The sequence below is a fragment of the Salmo salar genome, chromosome 15 (assembly GCF_965601325.2).
Source record: "Salmo salar chromosome 15, fSalSal1, whole genome shotgun sequence".
Lineage (NCBI taxonomy): Eukaryota > Metazoa > Chordata > Actinopteri > Salmoniformes > Salmonidae > Salmo > Salmo salar.
Window position 1 is genome coordinate 33,744,078 of NC_138305.1, and position 17,238 is coordinate 33,761,315.

The window sequence follows — 17,238 nt, forward strand, 5'->3', positions numbered from 1 at the left end:
TCCATTAGAAATTAAGTGTGTGTTGAAACACCTAGTTCTTTCAGGACAATTGGACTTAGACACTTTAAATGCTGCTCTCCTTGATTTCCCCTACTCTCCCCTGGATGTAAGAGCTAAACCATGCCCTATAACCTGCAGGACATTGGCATCAAATTGTAATAAAATCAAGCAGTCCTCAGGGCAAATGCTTTTTCTCCTTTAAATATTGCAATTTTTATCAGACACTGTTGAAGGAAATTAATATATTAAAGTTATTTTGACATTGATAGAGATGGTTCAGATTATCTTTGTACCTGTTATTACTCTTCAAACTGTATCAAATTGGAAATGTATTATTGAGTAGCATTTGAAACATGTGAAAGAGCTTTTCCCTGAAAACAATATTATACCAAATCAACATTATATGATTCATGTTCCATCTCAGATTAAATTATTGGGATAAATTGGTCAGAGGTTTGAGTCCAAGCATTGTTTTTTTTTTTACCTTGGTCCTCAAACTTGACTTTCAGAAACGTCTATAAGTCTTTGATAAAACATAATCAAATGTTTGAATGTTGTCAGAATGCTAATGAGTTACACAACCCTATTTTTCCAATGAGCGGGAGTTGGGACCAGTGTCAGAAATGAAGAATATGCAATATCTGCAAGCAAAAGTGAGGGATTTCCTTGGTATAGAATGGAGTTGACCATGCAGTCAAATGGCTTATCGTAAATGTATGTCAGAATTCTGAGATTGTTACCAATGTAAAAGGTGGTGATATGCCTGAATTTGGACTTTTAAGATACATATTTGTCATAAACTTAACATTGTATTGCTTTGAGTTTCAGGCATATAATACTTTGATAGACATTGTATGTCTTATAAATTTGAGGTCCCTAATCTTGCTCAGGCCACCGAGCTGGAGAATGTGAAAAAGTTTGTTGATTTCACCCCGTACTACACCTTCTGTAACAGAAACGGCACATATGTTCCTATGAAGTACTACCTTGGTGATATGATTGGGCTACACAAAGCATCTAATGACTACAATGTACAGTACCAGTCAAAAGTTTGGACACACCTCTTCATTCAAGGGTTTTTCTTTATTTTTACTATTTTCTACATTGTAGAATAATAGTGAAGACATCAAAACTATGAAATAACACATATGGAATCATGTAGCAATCAAAAAGTGTTAAACAAATCAAAATATATTTTAGATTCTTCAAAGTATCCACCCTTTGCCTTGATGACAGCTTTGCACACTCTTGGCATTCTCTCAACCAGCTTCACCTGGAATGTTTTTCCAACAGTCTTGAAGGAGTTCCCACATATGCTGAGCACTTGTTGGCTGCTTTTCCTTCACTCTACGGTCCAACTCATCCCAAACCATCTGAATTGGGTTGAGGTCGGGTGATTGTGCAGGCCAGGTCATCTGATGCAGCACTCCATCACTCTCCTTCTTGGTCAAATAGCCCATACACAGCCTGGAGGTGTGTTGGGTCATTGTCCTGTTGAAAAAACAATGGTAATCCCATTAAGCGCAAACCAGATGGGATAGCGTATTGCTGCAGAATGCTGTGAAAGCCATGCTGGTTAAGTGTGCCTTGAATTCTAAATAAATCACAGACAGTGTCACTGGCAAAGCATCCCCACACCATCACACCTCCTCCTCCATGCATCTCGGTGGGAACCACACATGCAGAGATCAGCCGTCACCTACTCTGCGTCTCACAAAGACACAGCGGTTGGAACCAAAAATCTCAGACCTTAAGTAATGGTTTCTTTGCAGAAATTAGACCATGAAGGCCCGATTCACTTGAACTATATGAAGCATTCATTTGGGCTGCAATTTCTGAGGCTGCGAACTCTAATGAACTTGTCCTCTGCAGCAGAGGTAACTCTGGGTCTTCTTTTCCTGTGATGGTCCTCAAGAGAGCCAGTTAAATCATAGAGCTTGATGTTTTTTGTGACAGCACTTAAAAAAAACATTCAAAGATCTTGACATTTTCCGGATTGATGGACCTTCATGTCTTAAAGTAATGATGGACTGTCGTTTCTTTTTGCTTATTTCAGCTGTTCTTACCATAATATGAAATGGTATTTTACCAAATAGGGCTATCTTCTGTATACCACCTCTACCTAGTCACAATACAACTGATTGGCTCAAACTCATTAAGAAGGAAAGAAATTCCACAAATTAACTTTTAACAAGGCACACCTGTTAATTGAAATTCATTCCAGGTGACTACCTCATGAAGCTGGTTGAGAGAATGCCAAGAGTGTGCAAAGCTATCATCAATTTCAAAGGGTGGCTACTTTGAAGAATGTCAAATATTAAATATATTTTGATTTAAGCTTTTCTGAGTAACTGGGCCTGCCTTGAGTTGATGTGGCCACATTATTATAGGACGACTTGGGAGCAGTGGTGTAAAGTACTTAAGTAAAACTCCTTTCAAGTATTTTGGGGGGGGGTGTCTGTACTTTACTTAACTGTTTATATTTTTGACAACTTTTACATTTACTTCACTACATTCCTGAAGAAAATGATGTACTTTTTACTCCATACATTTTCCCTGACACCCAAATGTACTCATTACATTTTGAATGCTTAGCAGGACAGGAAAATGGTTCAACTCACGCAATAATCAAGAGATTATCCCTGTTCATCCCTACTGGTAATCATGCAGACTGACAAAACACAAATGCTTTGTTTGTAAATTATGTCTGAGTGTTGAAGTGTGCCCCTGGCTATCTGTAAAAAAAATACAAAAATTGTGCCGTCTGGTTAGCTTCAAAATAATATTACTCCCAAATCGGACTCAAACCTCTGTCCAGCAACTGTCAAGCCAACATCTTAACATTATACCAAGAGGTCTGCACCTCTTGAAAAGGTCGCTCAGTATTGTGTTAAGGTCTGTGCAATATTAAATACAGCTTTTTATTTTTACTGGCTCTTATGTAAGCCTTTCTAAAGACTTCCGAACTGGCAGCGGACATGCTCAAGCTTGAATTAACATAACTCGGTAAAAAAAAAAAAAAAAAACCCACCCCGTGCACTACACACAGCTGAATCAAATAATGAAAGCTTGATGATGAGTTGGTTATTTGAATCAGCTGTGCAGTGCTAGGGCAAAACCCCCAAAATACACCCAGTGGGGGCAGGACCAAGTTAGGGAAACTCTGGTTTAAACTATCAAGGCATTGTGGCTGGGGTTGAGCCATTTCAAGCGATAAACACATTGTATGTCTCTTCATGTGCGAAATGAGGCCTCTGGTTCTCAATGACCAAAGGAGGGGAAAATCAAACAAGTAAATAAAAGAAAGAGATGAAAGATCACAATTAGATTGATTAGGGAGTCTGGGAAAGACATCAAATTAGTCTGGAAAGATGTAGCTTAGCAACAGGCTTGATTAAGTTGAAGGCACTATTTCCTAAGTGCCTTGCTGCTTTTGATAGGCTTATAGGTGGCTGTGACCTGAGCCAATGTTATGTATCACTATTCATCAAAAGCACCCACTGTCAAATGAGCCTCGCAGTATCACACACACAAGACAGAGTGATTCCAACGTACATTACTTTTTGGGGGGGTATAGGGTTGTATTTTTTATTCACACTCAGTAGTAGGATGTACGATTAATTCATGATTTCATTGCAAACACTGTTACAACATCTACATACTTAAGCTCATCAACTCTGTGTTGTAAGAGCATAATATGATGAAGAGCTAAAATAACCTAGTTAATTTGACCAAATATAATATTACCCTCACAATACACAGACAGCACATAATCCACCCATACACTGAACTACAACATAGGAGCATCAGACGACCATAGGATCATGTGTGTACCTTAGGTTAATGTAAGGCAGGATTATGATGCCCAGGCTTGGTCGAGCCGTTAAAGCAGTGGCTTCCGGGAGATATCCTATTGTATTTCCCCCTGCCTGCATGGGATTGAATCCTGGCCCCACTGTCCTTTCTCCACACTGTATCTCCTGTCTATTTCTCCTTCATTTCATGCCTCTAGTCCAGGGATGGGCAACTGGCCCACTCTGATTGCATGTGTGGGTGTGGGTATGCAGACCTGCTTGCCACTGCGGCCCCTCATGATGAGTTCAGATTTTTTGTGGCCCGCACCCTCATCAAAGTTGCCCATCCCTGATCTAGTCTATATTCATAAAACATGGAAATAGACTACTTCTTCAAACTTCGGTTTAGATTATTTAGTAGACAGGTTGACAGAACAGGTTTGCCATTACGTCAAACTCCTTAACCGGCATCTACAGAGCTCCCCATTTGACCTTTCTGCCTTCTACTTGGTTCCACAACAGAACAGCCTGTACAGTTTTCCCCGACGTCCTCTTCTCCTGTTCTCCCTCAGGTCCCACCTGACAAAACTGGATGCAGCTGTCAATCAAGTGTTTCTTCGTGGTCAGACGGTATGAAATCGACATGCTTCTAGCTATTCATCTTTTTTTCATGTGTCTCCTTCACACAGATGTTACAGCACTTCAAGGGCACGTCTGTAGATGGGTAAAAATTTTTGCAGCATATGTTGCATAGGCATTTAGTTTTTTTGTGAGGTACACAGTACACAAATGTTTCGCTGCATGCTATGACTGATTGACATTGTCAACTTATTGATATTTAAGAACTATGGTTTAGTGAACAACTATGATCTACCTATGATTTTTTCCATCCCCCTTATTTTGTTGGCACTAAACCTTATTCGTGGTTTAGTGCCTTTAGAGTTTGAACGTTTGTTTGGAAGCTTCATGTTGTGTTTTTGCTTTTTTCCCCTTTCTCCATTACGTTATGATTATGAATACACTGTCTATTTTCCTGTCCTGCTCTGTTCGTAACCTCAAAATGCCCTTGCTGCATCAACCGTCTGTCAGTTCAACTGCTTTTGAAAATGTGTGAGCACTGAAAAATGTATGCCGCTCAGTAACACAATCTCATCAATGTGATCCAATGATGCACCTATAGTATCTTGTCTTACTGCTCGGTGTGATCTTTCATTTTTAATGTCATAATGCAATGTTGACTGCAAACACTATCCCAAAATGGTAAACAACCTGAGGACAATAGTCTGTTCCCGTTTGGGAGCCCTAGCTATGCAGTATTTACCATACCCATCTCCAGATGAGAGTGGAAGCCTGGGCAAACCTTGTACCATAAACACTTTGACAAGATACAGTACATAGGAATACCATTCTCTGTGGTTCGAGGCGAGAGCTGATTTGTTGTGTCACGTGGAGAGGCACTTGAACAGACCTTGTGGGGGTGAGAGATGAGAGGACTCCAGTCTGCAGTGACGAAAGACAAGTGGCTTCACAGAGAGTGCGAAGGGTTCCTAACTCGCTCAGTGGCTTGAGAAGTAGTCCCTGGCATTTGCCTGCCCTGAAACCATTCTCATCACAAGTGCTATTTCTGTGGAGAGTGCACAGACACGCAGGCAGGAGGGAATGCAACAGGCAGCCCATTTCAGTTCATTTAATAATCATCAGATGAGAGGGCCTGAGCCCTAGATATGAGGTCATTCTAAACCAATCTGAACTTAAAACCCTAGACTCTTATTTATCTTATCTTACTAACTTATATGTTATGCATTTCTTTCATGCCTCAATATTTTAAGGAATGAATATTAGTCGAGGCAGTGAACATCATGGGATTGAAATGATGCCTGAGGAAAAAGACTTGTGCTTATTCATGTCAATCAAGCCAGGTCGGTGTGTATTATGTGACGTCTGGGGGCCTTTCTTTAAGTATGATGGTTGTCCTTGACAAAACTGCTCTGCTCACTGACCTGCCTTGATTGACATCAACACTAGCCCTGAGCAACTCAGAGACAGAACAAGCCAGAGCCAGCCAAACAACTTTGGACTTGGCTGCCATCTGCTGTTCATATTTGAATCATTCAATGATTCCCAATGTATTTGAATACAGCAAGTAAGCTGGAGGTTGGAGCAAGTTATTCATGTGACCTCAATTAAGCCAAATCATGCGAGATTTACATGTCAATATTGATACTTTCCCACAGAAATGTAATTATCTGAGTTAGCCTATGTACTGGAATAATACTAAGGACAATTAAGCCATTGATTGTAATAACAGAAGAAACATTAACCCTTCATGTCATGAATGCATGTTAACATCAGCTATCTATGGATCAATTAATGTATGAATGTGTAGTGACCTTTGTGTCTGGATGTTAGCATGGATTAAAAATACTCTGTAGTTTCTATTCTCTGAGACAATGCACAGCCGGTGAATAACTGAATGCAAAGTTGAATTGTTATGGATTTAATTAAACCTTCATTTCAAAACAAATCAAATTGTACTTGTCACATGCGCCGAATTCAACAGGTGTAAACCTTACTGTGAAATGCTTACTTACAAGCACCTTAACCAACAATGCAGTTCAAGAAATAGAGTTAAGTAAATATTTACTAAATAAACTAAAGTAAAAAAAATTATAAAAAGGAACACAATAAAATGACATAACAATAACGGGGCTATATACAGGTGATACCAGTACAGAGTCAATGTGCGGGGGTACAGGTTAGTTGAGGTAATTTGTAGGGGGGGTGGGTGCATTTGATCAAATGGTAGCCTTTTGGAACTAGACTTGGCGCTCTGGTACCGCTTGCCGTGCAGAAGCAAAGAGAACAGTCTATGACTTGGGTGACTGGAGTCTTTGAACATTTTTTGGGCCTTCCTCTAACACCACCTAGTATATAGGGGCGGCAGGTAGCCTAGTGGTTAGAGCGTTGGACTTGCTCGAAAGGTCCCCGAGCTGACAAGGTAAAAATCTGGCATTCTGAACAAGGCCATTAACCCACTGTTCCTAGGCCGTCATTGAAAATAAGAATTTGTTCTTAACTGACTAAATAGGTCCTTGATGGCTGGAAGGTTGGCCCAAGTGATGTATTGGGCTGTATGCACTACCCACTGTAGTGCTTTATGCCATAATATAGTCCATGAATGATAACATTGAATACTTAATTGTTTATTTTAATTAAACCTGGGAGGGGGGGATCCCCACCGGATCCTTCATCTGCAGCCTTCGGCTTCATCTGACCCATTCTCATTCCCCTCCTGAATTCTTCTCACATCCATTCAATTGCCTTAATAAATATTCTAAACCCATTTCAATGTCTTGTCCTTAAACTTGTGAACATGACGTTAGCTCCATCATGAGCTGAACATTTAGGGTGCGTTCCTCTGCCCTAGGCATTGTTGACACATGCCAGATCTTACAAATGCCTGGATAGGTATTTTACATTTCAACTAATCACATATGTTATAGCAATCTGTCCGTAGGTGGCACAGTCGACGACGTGGCACGCCACCATAGGTTGATGCACGCAACGTTTGAGCAGGGGAACGTTTCTTTGGCAAATGACAGGAGTTGCAAGGAGTGGTATGTAATAGCTGAACAGAGACAGCAACCAGGCTAGGTTGAATGTGACCTTTTTCAAACAGTCCATTTATATTTTCCAACGGGGCTATACATTTGGGTGAGGATTTTTTTCTTGCCTGAGTAGCCTTGTTTCACTGCCAAAAATACAATTAAACCATCTAGTGTTCAGCAAAATAACAACACAATGTCAAATACAGGTATCCTAGTCAAATAATTAACATCCAATCACATTAACCGTTACTATCTCGCAGGAATTCTACTAACGGTCCGTATGTAGCCAAACGTAGCTGCTGTTCATGTTGGTATCTGTACTGATGGTGCAAAAGCCATGACAGGGAGACATAGTGGAGTGGTAACGCGCGTGCAAGCAGTTGCTCCCGACGCCACTTGGGTATACTGCAGCATCCACCGAGAGGCTCTTGCTGCTAAAGGAATGTCTGACAGCTTGAAAGACGTTTTGGACACTACAATGAAAATGGTTAACTTTGTTAAAGCAAGGCCCCTGAACTATCGTGTATTTTCTGCACTATACAATAATATGGGCAGCGACCATGTAACGCTTTTTTACAACATACAGAAGTGCGCTGCTTATCAGGACAAAGTATTGACACATTTTTTTAAAATTGAGAGACGAGCTTAAAGTTTTCTTTACTGACCATAATTTTCACTTGTCTGACCGCTTGCATGATGACGAGTTTCTCACATGACTGACCTATCTGGGTGATGTTTTTTTCTGCCTGAATGATCTGAATCTAGGATTACAGGAACTCTCTGCAACTATAAGGACAACACACAGGTCTTTCCATCAGTGTATGATTTTTTGCGTGCAAATTAACTCAAGCTTACGGACAATGTCAAATGTGATATAGCGAAGCACCTGAGTGAGTTGGGTGTGCAACTATGCAGGTACTTTCCCGAAACGGATGACACAAACAACTGGATTCGTGATCCCTTTCATGCCCTGCCTCCAGTCCACTTACCGATATCTGAACAAGAGAGCCTCATCGAAATTGCAACAAGCGGTTCTGTGAAAATTTTATTTAATCAGAATCTATTGCCAGATTTCTGGATTGGGCTGCGCTCAGAGTATCCTGTTTTGGCAAATTATGCTGTTAAGACACTGATGCCCTTTGCAACCACGTACCTATGTACCTACGTGAGAGTGGATTCTCAGTCCTCACTAGCATGAAAACTAAATACAGGCACAGACTGTGTGTGGAAAATGATTTAAGACTGAGACTCTCGCCAATATAACCCAACATTTCAGAGTTATGTGCATCCTTTCAAGCACACCCTTCCCATTAACCTGTGGTGAGTTAATCCCAATTTTCCATGAACAAATAAGGTTTTATATGTAATATGGTTAAATAAAGAGCAAAATTATTGTTTATTATTAAATTATTATTTGTGCCTTGGACCTATAAGAGCTCTTTGTCACTTCACACGAGCCGGGTTGTGACAAAAACTCACACTTATTCTTATGTTTAAAAAATGTGTCGTGTGTGGCAGGCTTACAATGATGACAAAAACAACATTTGAGAGTGCGCTGACCTTGGTGCTAGAGGGGGTACGCAGCTGGAGGTTGAATGTTTGAAGGGGTACGGGACTATAAAAAGTTTGGGAACCACTGTTTTACACTAATATATGCATTTGTTTATATACTTTTATTGCAATGTTTAATAAAATGTGAGCTTTTCAGGGACCAAAAAAATCACTAAGAGCCAGGGCCATCATCCAGCCCAAAAATCTGAGTGGGCACAATGTACATGAGGATGGCTGGGGGGTGGTCTGTAAATTGGAGAATTTAGCATTTTTCAAACACCTGAAACAGCCTTTTCCTGCTATCTAGAGCCATAATCATTATGCTTAAAGGGAAACTTCACCGCTAGACACTATTTTGGGTGTTTTTCGAGTCTCCCTACATAATTATGAGTGATGAGAGTGTTTCAGACATAATTATTCACTATAGTGAATGTCATACATTGCCACAGATGTTCCTGCATACTGCTGTGTCTCCAGAGCAAATGAACTGTCTTGAATAAAGGATGTCTATTTATTTGCTATATTGAGACTAATCTACTGTTTTATTGAAACATGTTAACTTGCCAACAAATTCAAGTTTAAATGATGCACCAACTCCCTGCATAATTAGTTTTAGCAGTAAGATTGAAGCTAGTTTATTCAAATACATTTCATGAATATCACAATGAATTGATCCAGAAGTTGAAGTCAACACTATTTGTTTCTGACGCAGCTGGAATCATTTAGTCACTTGTCAGTACACTTGTAAAAAATATTATATATATACATATATACATATATACATTATATACATATGTACAACTGCTAGCAATATCTAAACCACAATGCAGTTGTGAGCATACTTATCGCGACTCAGGATATGACCCAGATGCAGACACTGGATGCGGATAGTACAGTTTTCAGATGATTTATTAGAAACACAGGGCAGGCAAAGGGCAGGTCGAGGGCAGGCAGATGTTCGTGATCAGGTCAGAGTCAGGCAGGTACAGGATGGCAGGCAGGCTTGGGGACAATTTGCGGGACTCTACCCGGAGGGGCAGATTCCGATTAGACAGCCATACCCTCTGCCCGAGACGACAACGGGAAACTGGGGTCCGGTGGCAGTCCGAGGGTATGCTGACCTCTTCCTTTTGCTCCGGGAAGAGCAGGGGCTGATATCCTAGGGAGCACTAAAAAGGAGAGAGACCAGTGGCTGGGCAAGGGAGGGTGTTGCGGGCGTACCCACACGAGCTGCTGGCTCCAGGTGGTGGGATTGGCGGAGACCAGGCAGCGAAGAGTCGTCTCCAGGTCCTGATTGGCTCGCACCGACTGGCCATTCGACTAGGGGTGGAACCCGGAGGACAGGCTGGCTGACGATCCAATGAGCGTGCAGAACGCCTTCCAGAACTGGGACGAGAACTGAGGACCCTGATCGGAGATCATGTCCACCAGAAGTCCATGGATCCGGAAGACGTGCTGCACCATGAGCTCTGCCGTCTCCTTGGCTTTGGAAAACCGGTCCACCACAGTAAGGACAACCGTGTTGCCATCAGACAGGGAGACCAGTGACGAAGTCCAGGGATATATGTGACCAGGGACGGTGAGGGACGGGAAGTGGTTGAAGGAGGCCAGCCGGAGCTTGCAGAGGAGTCTTATTCTGGGCACACACGGTGCAGGCGGCGACAAACGCAGAGACGTCAGGAACCAATGTGGGCCACCAAAAACATTGTCGAACAATGGCCAGGGTCCAACGGGAGCCAGGTTGGCAGGCCAATTGAGGGGAATGAGCCCATTCCAGAACAAAGGAATGGTAGAGTCTGGGACAAACATCCGGTTAGTCAGACCCCTGGAAATGCTAGGCCTCACAGACCCGGTTCCCTATACGCCAGAAGAGTGCAGCCGCGAGACAAGAGGTAGGGAGGATGGTCTTGGGGTTCAATGGTCTAGCAATGGGGCAATAGAGGCTTGACAGCGCATCCGGCTTCACATTCTTGGATACCGGGCTGTAGCCTTCCCTGTAGCTCAGTTGGTAGAGCATGGTGTTTGCAACACCAGGGTTGTGGGTTCGATTCCCACGGGGGGCCAGCACAGAATTTTTTTTAATGAAATGTATGCATTCACTACTGTAAGTCGCTCTGGATAAGAGCGTCTGCTAAATGACTAAAATGTAAAATGTAGGAGATGGTGAAGTTAAATCGGGTGAATAGCAGGGCCCATCGAGCTTGCCTGGAGTTGAGGTGCTTGGCGGTGCGGAAATATTCCAAGTTCTTGTGATCTGTTCTTACTATGAATGGGTGTTCAGCCCCCTCTAGCCACCCCTCCTCCAACGCCATCTTCACCGCCAGAAGTTCCCAGTTACCCACGTCGTAATTCCTTTCCATGGGGTTGAGACGATGGGAGAGGAAAGCGCAAGGATGCAGGTCTTGGGCCAAATCCTGGGACAGGACAGCCCCCACTCCGACATCCGAGGTGTTGACCTCCACCACGAACTTCTGGGATGGATCTGGATGGATTATGATGGGGGTGGTTTGTGAATTAGTGTTTGTCCTAGAATGCCTGGTCTGCAGCTGGAGACCATGTAAATGCGACCTTGGGATAGGTGAGTGCTGACAGGGGGGAATCCTGGGTGCTGTAGCCCCGGATTAACCAGCGGTAGAAATTGGCGAACCGCAGGAAGCATTGCAGCTGTACTCTGGAGGTGGGTTGTGGCCAATCCACCACAACTCTCACCTTTTCAGGATCCATCTGGATGTTGCCTGCAGCTATGATGTACCACAGGAAGGAGATGGTGGGGCGATGGAATTCACATTTTTTCGCATTGATGTACAGCTTGTTATCCAGAAGACACTGGAGGACTTGTCTGACATGGAGGACATGTTCTTGAGCCGAGTGGGAAAACACAAGATGCCATCAAGGTAGACGAATACGAACCAGTTCAACATGTCCCAGAGAACATGTTTACCAGGGCCTGGAACACAGCAGGAACGTTGGTCAATCCGAACAGCATCACCAGGTATTCGTAGTGCCCGCTAGCCATGTTAAAGGCGGTCTTCCACTCATCCCCTTCCCGGATCCGTACGAGATGGTAGGCATTCCGGAGGTCCAACTTAGAGAAGATGGTAGCCCCCTGGAGAGGCTCGAAAGCCGAGGCAATGAGTGGAAGCGGGTAACAGTTTTTTAACCATGATGTCATTCAGGCCCCGGTAGTCAATACACAGCTGCAGGGTTTTGTCTTTCTTCTCCAAAAAGAAGAACCCTGCACCTGCGGGGAGGCAGAAGCACGGATACCCCACTGCAGCCAGGGAGTCCTCAATATACGTTTCCATCGCCTTGGTCTCCGGACCTGACAGGGAATAAAGCCGCCCCCGAGGCAGTGTAGTGCCCGGGAGAAGGTTGTGGCACAGTCATAGGGCCGATGCAGAGGAAGCGTGGTGGCACGGGTCTTGCTGAAAACCTCCCGGAGGTCCTGGTACTCCGCTGGAACGGCGGAGAGATCCAGGGCTTTTCCCAAGCCTGTAGGAAGACGTCCCAGGGCAGGCAGCGCCAACTTCAGACAATGCCAACTTCGGGCAATGCCCATGGCAAAACATACTCCAACCCAGGATAAAACCAGTAGCCCAGTCGATCAGGGGATTATGCCTCTGGGTGTATGAAGGGATTCGATGGGCAGGAACTGCATAAACTCACCGACACGCTCAGGTTAATGGGACGCGTGGTGTGGGTGACTCTGCCAATAGTGCCCAACCAACGCTCTGACGTCCATGGGAATGGAGAGGGGTTGTGTGGGGATTCCCAGCTCTGACACCAGGGTAGCGTCTATAAAGCTCTCGTCGGCCCCAGAGTCTATGAGCACCCGGAGAGATTTGGACTGGTCACCCCACAACAGGGTAGCATGGAGAGGGGTACGAGCAATGGAAGATGGGGAAACTCCCCGTACGGCTCACCAGCACACTCATACTAGTACCTCCTTGATGAGCCTGGTTCTTTAATGGACATGTAGATAAAAAAGTGGATGTTAAGTCTGCGTAAGCGCTCAGTAGGAGACAGTCTAGCCCTGCCCAGTTGCATGGGCTCCGGAAGAGACGACTCGACAACCCTTGGTGACCTCCGAGAGACTTCGGCTGACATCGGATCCACTCGGAAATGTGGGCTTCGGGGATTTCCGGGATTCCTCAGAGGCAAGTTGGAAATTGAGGACGAGCGTCGGCAACAGGGAACAGACTCCCTCTCCCTCCTACATTCCCATAGCCGCCCATCGGCTACGGGAATGGTGAAGGCATTGAGGGAGTCGACGTCCAGAGGCAGCTCCCGGGCTGCGAGCTCATCTTTAATCACCTCCGACAACCCGTGAAGGAACACGTCGAACAGTGCTTCCGGGTTACAGGCACTCTCAGCCGCCAAATCCAACGCGTAGTCTGGCACACTACGGGAATCCTGACATAGTTGGAGCAGCTTATGAGCCACCTCTCTCCTGGACAACGGAGAATCGAACACTTTCCGTACCTCCGCCACGAACTCCTCCAATCTGAGGCAAACGGTGGATTGTTGCTCCCACACCGCCGTAGCCCAAGCAAGAGCCCTCCCAGACTTCAGCGTTATCACATACGCTATCCTCGAGCAATCCGAGGGAAATTAAGAGGGCTGCAGCTCAAAGATGAGAGAACACTGGGAGAGAAACGCTGCTGGTAGCGGGATAATTCACAGTCTGGGGGGTTACTGTAGTGGTGGGCTGCCTCACAGTCAATCCACGGAATTGCTCCAGCAATGTGTTGAAGGCATGGTCTTAGCGTTCCGTCAAGATCTGGAATCCTCCATAAGACGTTGAAGTAACTACTTGTGTCTTCCAATGGTGGCTCCCTGGAAGGAGACAGCGTTGCAGAGCTGGTCCGAGTCTGCTGGGTCAGTCATGGCCAGTTCGTACTATCACGACTCAGGATATGACCCAGATGCAGACACGGGAGGAGAATAGTACAGTTTTCAGATGATTTAGTAGAAACACGGGGCAGGCAAAGGGCAGGTCGAGGGCAGGCAGAGGTTCGTGATCAGGTCAGAGTCAGGCAGGTACAGGATGGTAGGCAGGCTCGGGGTCAGGGCAGGCAGAATGGTCAGAAATGGGAAAAACCTGGAAACAGAACTAGAGAAACAGGAAGGTGGGAAAGGACACTGGTAAGACCTGACAAGACAAGACGAACTGGCAACAGACAAACAGAGAACACAGGTATAAATACACAGGGGATAATGGGAAGATGGCCGACACCTGGAGGGGGGTGGAGACAAGCACAAAGACAGGTGAAACAGATCAGGGTGTGACAATACTAGGCATTCTATATTATACTACAATATCAGTCTAACTGAATATGGATGTTGTGTTGGTTGAATGTTCCAGGCAGGTTCCAGAATGTGTTCTTGTGTTGGGTAATGGCAGCTGGTTTAGCAGGCTTTGGTGCTGTGGCGATGTTCTTCACCACCCACTGCTTCGACCTCTTGTAGAAGATTTGTATGTACTGCAAGTCTCCTGGAAATACATGAAGACTGATCATGAGGATGTGTAACCATACACTAAAACATGTTCATCTGTAAACAAAATAGGGTACAGTACTGGTATTTGTTTTGTTACACTCATAGTCAATGTTGGGGCATTGAGATGGGCTGTTAGCAAAGATGTGAAGAGTTTGAGGGGGGCTTGACTTGTAGACAGTTTAGGGTATTGGTGATTTTGTTTGCTCGAGAGGGTATTGTGATTTCATAAATACCTTTGGCTGTCCTGGCTTGTTTCAAAGTCAGATGATGTTGAGCTTGAGCTTATTCCAGGCTGAAAGCTTTCATTCACTGAGTCTACAGGCTCTGTACTACTAACGTTGGCATCAAGGTCATCATCAGCAGCAGCAGCAGCAGTCTGTAGGACACACAGTAGTCAGTGATTAGACAACATTTTACTACTTTGTCCCCATCAATACAAACTCAAACAAGGTACTATATCCCCCCCCCCCCCCCCCCCCCACCTCATGTCAATAGATCATTCATACTCAACTTTAGACACAATACCACCCCCAACCAACACCAGTCAGTCAGTCACCCACACCATCCCCTCCTTACTAACAGCTAATTTTCTCCAATTGTGAATTCAAGCCTTGCATGAACAATCAATTAAGCCTCCATAATACAGAGAAAACTACAGTAGAAGTTGTAGTCTACTTGTAAACACACCAACTATGACAACAAGACATGGAGCATGTTTATGCCTAGCTCCAATATATTTATTTGCTCATCATGGAGTCATGGAAAGATTTAGTAGATTTTAGAAGGTGACATACAATAGTTCCTGGTGCTGAGCTTGATGTTGATGCCTCTGCAAATGTTGATGGGATCGGACTCTAAATAGAACACATAACGTTAGTTACGTTAGCTTCTGCGGTAGTACGTTAGCTTGCAAAGTTACAAATCACATTGCCAGATAGCAGCTGGCTTACATTGATATGCTTTGGAATGTCTAGCCAACGTATTATGAAACCTATCTAGCTAGATTTTAGTTTAGATAAACAAATGTAGTTCGCTAGTTAGCTAGCTAGGTAATGTTAGCTTATTTTCTGCTGCGCTGATGTTAGCTGATCAGATGCCTTCCTCTTTAAAGTGAAGGGGAAAATCGATGGAATAGCATAATTCTTCAACGTTCGACAACATGGCAACCCCATCAGTTGAAACTTTAGTTTTGTTTCGAAATCCTCTGGCTGAAAGTGCTGGCTATAAACACAGACATTTAGCTATTTCTCATATCAATTGGATACACCTCCACAGAGCGGTCCTCCACATCCTGAAATAACTATGAATTCTGCTTATTGTGGTTTGCTTACAATAAGGAAATGTAGCTGGCCCGTTCCTACTGGTGAGATGCAGAAACGCTTGCATTTTTGTGTAGTGGAAATATTCTAAATTTGTATGACATATATGATATGCTAATAACATATTAATGAACATAACACACTACCGTTCAAAAGTTTGAGGTCACTTTGAAATGTCCTCGTTTTTGAAAGAAAAACACATATTTTGTCCATTTAAAATCAAATTGATCAGAAATACAGTGTAGACATTGTTAATGTTGTAAATGACTATTGTAGCTGGAAACGGATGATTTTTTAACGGAGTATCTACATAGGCGTACAGAGGTCCATTATCAGCAACCATCACTAATGTGTTCCAATGGCACGTTGTGTTAGCTAATCCAAGTTTATCATTTTAAAAGGCTAATTGATCATTAGAAAACCCTTTTGCAATTATGTTAGCAAAGTTGAAAACTGTTGTCCTGATTAAAGAAGCAATAAAACTGGCCTTCTTTAGACTAGTTGAGTATCTGGAGCATCAGCATTTGTGGGTTTGATTGCAGGCTCAAAATGGCCAGAAACAAAGACCTTTCTTCTGAAACTCGTCAGTCTATTCTTGTTTTGAGAAATTAAGGCTACTCCATGCAAGAAATTGCCAACAAACTGAAGATCTCGTACAACGCTGTGTACTTCTCCCTTCACAGGACAGAGCAAACTTGCCCTAACCAGAATAGAACGAGTGGGAGGCCCTGGTGCACAACTGAGCAAGAGGAGAAGTACATTAGAGTGTCTTGTTTGAGAAACAGATGCCTCACAAGTCCTCAACTGGCAGCTTAATTAAATAGTACTCGCAAAACACCAGTCTTAATGTCAACAGTGAAGAGGCGACTCCGGGATGCTGGCCATCTAGGCAGAGTTCCTCTGTCCAGTGTCTGTGTTCTTTTGCCCATCTGAATCTTTTCTTTTTATTGGCCGGTCTGAGATATGGCTTTTTCTGTGCAACTCATCCTAGTGAAATAGAGCAGTGAAATATGTAACTTGTTTTGCATATCTAAGCATACCTCTTAAACTGTCTGCATCCTACTGACTCGTATTTTTTTAAGAAACTAAATATGCTTCTCTGCATCTCTGCTAAAAATCTGGGTAAAATATTTAAAGGAATGTGAATCTTATTCAATACATTTAGTTATTGCTTGCTTTTCTTAAGTCTATCAACCTTGCCAGCTAAGATAGTTAGACAAGCTAGCTACTAAAATGGGTTATTATCTCTCTCTCTTTATATATATAGCCTGCAATCAAACCCACAAATGCTGATATATATATATATATATATCACCTATGAATACAAACTGTTCCCTGATACATTACAATCGTATGTGTCTAAAGGTCGTTTTTCGAGAACAAAAAATACAGTCCGTCGGCCTGAATGACAAGAAGAAGCAACCCGTCGGTCTTTGACAAAACCACAACAGGAAACTATCCTTGAAC

At 43.5% G+C, this 17,238-nt stretch overlaps 1 long non-coding RNA gene across 2 annotated transcripts; it reads right to left on the reverse strand.

Moving 5' to 3' along the window:
- Positions 1–9,559: 9,559 nt before the first annotated feature.
- Positions 9,560–17,214, reverse strand: LOC145860868 (uncharacterized). Of its 2 annotated transcripts, XR_014380602.1 has the most exons (4): positions 17,087–17,214; positions 15,247–15,306; positions 14,686–14,828; positions 9,560–14,447 (listed from the first exon to the last, which is right to left on the reverse strand). It is a non-coding gene; the product is annotated as an uncharacterized LOC145860868 (long non-coding RNA). The 2 variants fall into 2 exon arrangements; XR_014380601.1 differs by lacking the exon at positions 17,087–17,214 and having other exon boundaries at positions 15,247–17,062.
- Between the last annotated feature and the right edge of the window lie 24 nt (positions 17,215–17,238).